At 40.5% G+C, this 9,465-nt stretch overlaps 1 protein-coding gene across 1 annotated transcript in view; it reads right to left on the reverse strand.

Annotated features, from left to right (window-relative positions):
- Npepps (aminopeptidase puromycin sensitive) overlaps window positions 1-9,465 on the reverse strand; it is an 85,438-nt gene that overhangs the window by 75,122 nt on the left and 851 nt on the right. The gene's annotated exons all lie outside the window — the stretch shown is intronic.

Genomic DNA, 9,465 nt, shown 5'->3' on the forward strand with positions numbered 1-9,465 from the left:
CGAACTCAGAAACCTGCCTGCCTCTGCCTCCCAAGTGCTGGGATTAAAGGTATGCGCCACCACTGCCCAGCTGGTCTAGTGTTTTCTATACATGCACTCTTTTTTTTTTTTCAGGGAAAGAAACCACAATTGTAGTCTTTCTGGACTGGATATATATCTCAACAATACCAGTACTTGACAAATTTACTCCAGAGTGACTCCAACTGACATTCCACTGTACAAAAAACAAATACAGTATATTCCAAATCACTTTATAATGTCTAACAAGTGAGCTGGGCGTGGTGGTACACGCCTTTGATCCCAGCACTTGGGAGGCAGAGGAAGGTGGATTTCTGAGTTCAGGCTAGCCTGGTTTACAGAGTAAGTTTCAGGACAGCCAGGGCTACACAGAGAAACCCTGTCTCAAAAAAACAAAAACAAAACAACCCTAAATTATTAAAAAAAAAAAAAAAAGAGTCTAACAATCTGGTGACTATTAAATGTCATTCCATGGTTTTAATTATAATTTCCTGAATTACTAACACTGATTATTAAACATCCTGTGTTTTCCCGAGAGTTTGTTTAAACTCTTTTTTTTTTTTAGATTTATTTATTTATTTATTATATGTAAGTACACTGTAGCTGTCTTCAGACACACCAGAAGAGGGCGTCAGAACTCATTACGGGTGGTTGTGAGCCATCATGTGGTTGCTGGGATTTGAACTCATGACCTTCTGAAGAGCAGTCGGTGCTCTTACCCGCTGAGGCATCTCACCAGCCCAACTCTTTTTTTTTAAAGATTTATTTATTTTATGTATATGAGTACACTGTAACTGTACAGGTAGTTGTGACCCATCATGTAGTTCCTGGGAAACTGAACTCAGGAACTCTGCACACTTGGCCCTACTTGCTCCGGCCCTGCTAAAGTTTATTTATTATTATATGTAAGTACACTACAGCTGTCTTCAGACACACCAGACAAGGGTGTCAAATCTCATTTTGGAAGGTTGTGAGCCACCATGTGGTTGCTGGGATTTGAACTCAGGACCTTCGAAAGGGCAATCAGTACTCTTACACGCTGAGCTATCTTACCAGCCCCTAAACTCTTATTTGTTAAGATCATACAAGGCCCTTAGTTCAAGATCCAACACACACATAACACACACACACACACACACACACACCTTGTTTTAAAAAAATTCTTATAAATTTTCCTGTTTCAAAACAAAAATTTCACCTGACCTAATTTTTTTTAAGTGGTAATATTTCTTTCCATTGTATTTTACCAGAACATATCAATCAGTTCCCAAAACCTTTATGCCCAACTGGTCATGGACAATAAACCTTTTGCCTACTCATAAACTCAATTTAAAAAGGACTGTAGGAACCAGGAATGGTGGGGCATGCCTGTAATTCCAGTATTCAGAAGACAGAGAGATAGGAGGCTTTGAGTTCAAGATCTACCAGGGTCACATAACAATACCTTGTCATAAACAAAAACAAAATGGGGCTGGAGAGATGGCTCAGTGGTTAAGAGCACTGACTGCCCTTCCAGAGGTCCTGAGTTCAGTTCCCAGCAACCACATGGTGGCTCACAACCATCTGTAATGGGATCTGATGCCCTCTTCTGGTGTGTCTGAAGAGAGCAATGGTGTACTCATACACATACATACATACATACATACATACATACATACATACATACATAAAATGGTGGCTCAAAATGGCTTTGTGGGTAGAGGTTCTACCAGACAAGCTGAATCTGACCCCAGGACCTCTATATACCCAAGTCTTCCCCAACAAATGACAAATGCAATTTTTTTAGAAAGAGAAATGCAGAGGAAAGGAAGCACTTGACTGGAGATCTGCTCCAAAGAGAAATAGGAGTATTTTTCAAAGTTTAAAACTTATGCCAACGAACAACTGGTTTAGTTGCTGACCTTAATCCTCATCTAGGCAACCATTTGTCATCTATCAACACATACAGTCAATTTTCATGGCAGCCAAGCATTTGATTTATCAATGTCAACATACCTGAACCACATTACATTTGCAAATCACGATTAGCTAATTACTACTATAACCACCTTGAAGGTGCTTAAAATGTTTACTTTAGAAAGCTCTGTATACAGCATCAAATTACTAGCATTTTTTTCATTCCTCCTATGTTTAGGGAAAATACACCTGTTTATACTAATAAATCAAGCTATTTGTTACTTAACAGCTTCTTTCTCTTTTCAAGATACTGACATTTTTAGAACAGTAAAAGAAGTCAGAGGAACAAAAATATATACCTTAAAAATAGATCTCCACTAAACCTTTTAAATGTCAGTCAATACTTTTTGCACCTTATTAGAAATGCATTTTAAAGGCAACCAAACACAGGGTAATCTATGGAAAGTGAGTTAGCATTTACTGCATGGTAAGTAGTAACCCCTTAAAAGATATGATGTATATGTACATGACACGGGTGCGCACACACACACACACACACACACACACACACGCACGCATGCATACCAGATTTAACTGTATTCTCACAGGATTTAACAAGCATCATTAACAGTTTATAAAGTAACTAATCAGTACCTGATTTAAATTTATGAACTCTGTGCTGTATTGTATAGTTTTGGGGGTACCAGCACAAATGTTCAACCAAGGAAAGATAATTTAAAATAAGCATATGAATATAAGCATGTGTGCTGATTAAAGAAAATATAAAGTCACCCTTCCAGCAGCAGCAAGATCTGATGATGTGCATGTTACTTCTCATACTGACACCATCTCGTTAATAAGTACCACCTGTGTTCTGCTATAAAACAAGATAAATGCCAGGCAGTGCTGGTACTTGCCTTGACTCCCAGCACTTGGGAGGTAGAGACAGAGGGATCTAGCCTAGTCTACAGAGCAAATTCCAGGGCAGCTAGCACTACACAGAGAAAGCCTGTCTTGAAGAAAACAAAAATAAAGCAAAAAAACAAGAGGGCTGGAGAAATGACTCAGAGATAAAAAACATTTGTTGGGGCTGGAGAGATGGCTCCGAGGTTAAGGACACTGACTGTTCTTCCAGAGGTCCTGAGTTCAATTCCCAGCAACCACATGGTGGATCACAACCATCTGTAATGGGATCTGATGTCCTCTTCTGGTGTGTCTGAAGAAAGTGACAGTAAACTCATGTGTAAATATAAAATAAATAAAAGTCTTTTAATTTTTTTTCCCCCAAGACAGGGTTTCTCTGTATAGCCCTGGCTGTCCTGGAACTCAGTCTGTAGACCAGGCTGGCCTCAAACTCGGAAATCCGCCTCTGCCTCCCAAGTGCTGGGATTAAAGGCATGCGCTAAAGTCTTTTTTTTTTTTAAAAAAAAAAAAAAAAAAAAAAAAGCACTTGGGGCTGGAGAGATGGCTCAGAGGTTAAGAGCACTGACTGCTCTTCCAAAGGTCCCGAGTTCAAATCCCAGCAACCACATGGTGGCTCACAACCACCTGTAATGAAATCTGACCCTCTTCTGGTGTGTCTGTAGACAACAACAGTGTACTTATTCATAATAATAAATAAATCTTTGAGCCAGAGCCAGCGGGACCAACCAGAGTGACAAGAGGTCCTAAATTCAATTCCCAACAACAACATGAAGGCTCACAACCATCTGTACAGCTATAGTACATATACATAAATAAATAAATCTTAAAAACAAACAAACAAACAAACAAACAAGCCGGGCAGTGGTGGTACCTGCCTTTAATCCCAGCACTTGGTAGACAGAGGCAGGTGGATTTCTGAGCTCCAGGCCAGCCTGGTCTACAAAATGAGTTCCAGGACAACCAGGGGTATATAGAGAAACCCTGTCTCCAAGAAAAAAAAAAGCAAAACAAAACAAAACACAAATGAACCACCTGACTCTAACTTCTAAGAGTTAGGATTATATACATGCACATCTATCTATCTATCTATCTATCTATCTATCTATCTATCTATCTATCTCTATCAATCAATCAAAAGCTTGCTGGGCACAGTGGCACACCTTTACTCCCAACACAGGAGAGGCAGAGACAGGCACCGCAAAAAACCCAAATAAATAAATAAAACTTTTGAATCCACAGATTACTGACATTTATATTTTATGACTACTTATAAACATGATAAAACTGTTTGTACTATGTTGTATTACGCACTTATCTCTAGGTGGGTAACAGGAGTTACCTTTGAGCATAGGAAAACATGAAAATGAACTTCAGAGATATTCATTATTATTCTCCCCTTCCCCCCATTGAGACAGGGTCTCTATGTAGCTCTAGCTATCCTGTAATTTTCTAAGTGGACGCCAGTTCAGAGATCTGCCTGCCTCTGCCTCCGAAATGCTGGGATTAGAGGTGTATACCAATACCCAGCCTTTTTTTTCCTGGGGGTGTGGGGATCCAGGGGGGCAGGTTTCATGTCTAGAAAGGTGTTAAATTCACTGTGCACACAAAGACAACCTTAAAGTTCTGATCCCCTGCCTTTACCTTCCAAGCAGGGAGATTACTGGCAGATGGCACAGTACCTCACGGTGCTAGGGAGCAAGCCTAAAACCGTAGATATGCTAGAAAGGCATCATGAACTGAATGGCAATCCCAGTCCCTATCTGTGAATTTTTCCAAAAAACAGTATAAACAGTCTGAAGCAATGAGGCAAAATATTAAATCTAGGTAAGTCATCTTCTGTATTTCTAAAACATTTCCTGATTCAAAATAAAAATAAAATCAGATTACAAATGACCAAATAAAAACAAAACTACAGGTTCAAAAGGTATTCAAAAGTTAAATCTCTAAAATCTAGGGTGCTAATCTCAACTACAAACAGCTATCAGAAGGCTCGGTTCTTTGCCACTGACTCACTGTACAGATTAGAATAGGTTTACTTTACAATAAAAACAGGCTCATTTATGTAGCAAAGTTCAAAGATGCTTCATAGATAACTTGCTACTCAAGACTACATTTCTCCTGGCTGTATTAGACATTGATAATCTAGAACCAGGAAGTTAAACAAAAAGAAAATAAAGACTTGAACTCAACACCAGAATAGATACCACAAAGTCCACACAATAAAGCTGATACTGTTTACTCAGAAGCAAATCTACCAAACTCTCACTCAGAAAGTTCTGCTTGAACATAGACCTCTCCAGCTCAAGGTTCAGTAAAACAGAAGGGAAGACAGTGAAAAATAGGCAGTGTGATAAGACACAATCCACAACAAAAAGCAACGAACCCACAAATTAACTTTAAAGGATTAAGTTAATGAATTATATAGAGTAGTTTGAGGAAACGTCTTTAAGTATTCTAGCATCAATGACATTCAGAATGATCCAGTAATTCAAAAAAGAAAAAGAAATCTAGAGAATGAATTATAAAGCTTAAACATTTCCATCCAAGTCAGGTGAATGCTTTTAAAAGTTTAAATGTTTCAATGGTAAGTTTGATTTATATGGAAAATTCACTATAGAATTCAATGTTAGGTGGCCTCAGACAAAAGCTTAACAAATAAAAATTCTATTTTGAGGGAGTGGTGATGCTGGGTCTCTGAACTATGTCCCTGCACAGCCTAAATGCTAAGCATGAACACCTCCCAGCTGTGGTTTGCTTGCTTTTGCTCTTTATCTCTCTCTATTTTTAAAGATTTATTTATTTATTATATGTAAGTACACTGTAGCTATCCTCAGACACACCAGAAGAGGGCATTAGATCTCATTATGGGTGGTTATGAGCCACCATGTGGTTGCTGGGAATTGAACTCAGGACCTTCTGAAAGAACAGTCAGTGCTCTTAACCTCTGAGCCATCTCTCCAGCCCTTTATCTTTCTTTTGTGTGTCAGTCTATCTATCTCTGTATTTCAAGACAAGGTCTCACACTATGCAGCCCTGGCTGATTTGGAACTGGCCTTGAACTTGAGGTAATTAATCCTCCTGCCCTCTAAGGGCTAAAGTTACAAGCATAAGCCACCAGGCCCAGTTTAGTGCCTTATATTTCTTATTTTATATATATATTTTTAAAAAGCTAAACATGAAAAATGTGAGCAAATTCCTTATCACACATCGTTTTACTTTTTTAGTTTGTTTTTTTTGTTGTTGTTGTTTTGGGTTTTTTGAGACAGGGTTTCTCTGTGTAGCCCTGGCTGTCCTGGAACTCACTCTGTAGAGCAGGCTGGCCTTAAACTCAGAAATCCGCCTGCCTCTGCCTCCCAAGTGCTGGGATTAAAGGTATGCACCACCACTGCCCGGCTTGGGCATAAATTTTCTTAACACAGGATTAAAAAAAAAAAAACAATCACTTAGATGGCAAGCTTTTAGCTGCCAAACCACCCCGCTTCTGTTACTCTCCTCCTCTGCCAATGTAGTCATCTGCAACATGGACTATTTTGTTGGTAGAGCCCAGAAACGGGCTAGCATAACCTGATTTCTGGGCTTCATGGATAAAATAATTTCTCTGAGACAAGAGTGTTTCCACAGGAATATCCTACTCCTGTCCTAGCTAATCAAGCAAAGGCTGCAGTCACACTCATGTAAGCATAGAATCCAATTTAATTCATCGTCAATAACAGCAGATCAGATTTTGAAATCTCTCAAGCATTTACTGATCCAAAACATCATCTATAAAAGTGAAAACGAAATGAATTATAAGCCTAAAAATCTCTCCAGGCCCCCAGGACATGTTCAGACTCTGCTGAAACTGAGCACAATGCTCATGCTTACAATCCTAGCACTCCAAGGGCAGAAGGACTGATGAGCCTTTGAAGGTGGCCAGGAATAAATAAATACACAGCTGAGTTCCAAGTCAGCCACAGAGTTTACGACCCATTTCAAAAACCTGCTGGATTAGAATAGTCGTCTATGAGTTGGGTGTTGGTTGCTCAGGCCTTTAATCTCAGCACTCAGGAGGCAGGTGGATCTCTGAGTTCAAGGTCAGCCTGATCTAGTGAGCCAGTGCTAGGACAGCCAGGCCTAGATAGAGAAGAAACCCTGTCTCAGGAAAATAAAAATAATAAAAATATTAAAAAAGGAAAAGAAAGAAAACTCATCTATGTAAAAAGACAATTTTTACATTCACCTTTCAGGAGAGCAACACCTGAGGCCAGGTTAAAAATCCACCAAGTTTCTAATATATAACCTATACAAACACTTTGCATTAAATTTTGCAACTAAAACAACTAAGGCAACCATGAAAAATTCAATACTCTGTGTAGTATGATATCAACTGCTACGAAAGTTACCTAATGTCATTAACCAATCTAAAATTTAGAATGTCTTTAATTTCCACAACGATACCACCCAATGCCACAATTCTAACATGCAGCATCAGTTCAAGGATCTAGCTGCTTTAACTACTGTTAATTCTTTCACCCTTCAAAAGGGACAACTAAAAAGTCTAATTATCCCTTAATCAACTTGTTAGATTTGCTATTACCCCATCTTTGTGTTGCTACCCAGCCCAAAAAGAATTTCTGGGGAAAAAAATTGTTGTTTTTTTGTTGTTGTTGTTGTTGTTTTCTTTTTTGAAGGTCAGAAAGGTGGTTCAGTGGGTAAAGGCATTTGCTGCCAAGACTACTGACTTACATTCAATCCCAGAGCCAACATGATGAAAACATAGAACCTCCTCCCAAAAACTGTCCAGTGACCTCTATCAACATGCATGCCACGGCACTCATGTATGCACACCCTCACAGACATATGCACTCACAGTAGGACACACAAAATAAAGGAGGGAAATGCCTTGTTAATTCTTTGCAAAGTCTATTCTATCGAAAAGATCCAGTTATTTCCTTGTACCACATTCACAAATCAGCCAGACAGGAGAGTGTGCACCTAGGATGCACGCTGCTCTGGAGGCTGAGGCACTAGACAGTGAGTTCAAAGACTAAGTCCTGCTGCTCCGTGACAGACAGACACCTTGTGTTTCCTCAATGGCAGAAACCAACCTTCCACAGATTTCATCTCCCTTTTTTTTTGCTTTGTTTTGTTTTTCAAGACAGGTTTCTCCGTATAGGTAGCCCTGGCTAACCTGGAACTCACTCTATAGACCAGGCTGACCTCAAACTCTAGAGATCTGCCTTCCTCTGCCTCCTGAGTGCTGTGATTAAAGGCGTGCCCCCCCCAACTTGTTTTCAGCTCTTCAGAGAAGTAGGAAGAGGTAAAAGTGATTACTATGGAAACCAAGCAGCCTGAGTTAGAACCGGAGATCCTACATTGAGAGGGTAAGAGACAGGGAGTTGTCCTCTGACCATACATGCCATTGCTCCACGAACCCCCACCCACTCACACACAAACACATTTCTAAGGGGGGGGGGCAATGTTGCGGTTTGTCGTTCTAACATTTCCATAAACCTCAATAACCAGTAAGCAAATCTGTACTGTTCTTTCCTCGATGTCGTCACTCAGTGTGCACACCTTCCCGATTTATGAACTCCGGTCAGCTTTCTTTTCTTTTTTTTTTAAAGATTTATTTATTATTATAATTAAGTACACTGTCGCTGTCTTCAGACACACCAGAAGAGGGCGTCAGATCTCATGACGGATGGTTGTGAGCCACCATGTGGTTGCTGGGATTTGAACTCATGACCTTCGGAAGAGCAATTGGTGCTCTTACCCGCTGAGCCAGCCCCGGTCAGCTTTCTTAACGCTAGTCGTTTCTCATAATTCAAATTCATCCAAGTCTAGACCGGTCTTCAAAGGTCACAAGGTACTCTACTGTTGGCCGTGATGCTGACAGCATCTAAGGCTGGCAAAGCCAATGTTCCAAATCTAAGAGCATACTTTTAAATTCTGTACTTTAACACCGACTTTCAAACTTGAGTATCACCCTTTCTTGGCTTTCAAATCATTCTCTGTTTCTCTCATTTCATTGCAACACACACCCTCATCTTTTAGGTTGAGGCCTACTGGCCTGGCTTCCTCCACCACTCCTGTTCCCCAACCCCTAGCTGGGGTAGGAAAAGAAACGGAACCAATTACATTTACACCATTCCTGTCAAACAGCGCCCAATTCATGTAACACATCACACACCATGGTCACTGTTTTGGGACCTTTGTGAGCCCTCTATAAGGATGGTCTCCAAACAATACTGCCAGATAATACTTCGGAGAGGAGCGTATGATTCACCAAAAAAAAAAAAAAAAAAAAAAAGCTGCAAAGAGTAATGGAATATTTTCACCAGTGGCAGGCTAAGGCTGAGAGCTTTTTTTCAGAAGAGGGGAACATCACCACTGAAGCAATAAATCCACCAGCTTCACAGGTTTCGAGAGCAAGGCAGAGAGGAGAAGAGAAGCTGGGGTCCTCCGCAGCTTCTCTGGAGGTTAGGGGAGAACAAAGTCACTGCTGCACTGTCATTTGAGGGGAAGGGGGAGGGGGCGGATCATCCTGGAAACCCGGCCCCTGGGCAGGATCAGGCCAGGAGAACTCCGTGAGGCTGCCTGGGATTAACATTCTCGTTCCACTCCCCCCCCCCCCCCCCCCCCCCC

The sequence above is a fragment of the Mastomys coucha genome, unplaced genomic scaffold (genome assembly GCF_008632895.1).
Source record: "Mastomys coucha isolate ucsf_1 unplaced genomic scaffold, UCSF_Mcou_1 pScaffold5, whole genome shotgun sequence".
Classification (NCBI taxonomy): Eukaryota; Metazoa; Chordata; class Mammalia; order Rodentia; family Muridae; genus Mastomys; species Mastomys coucha.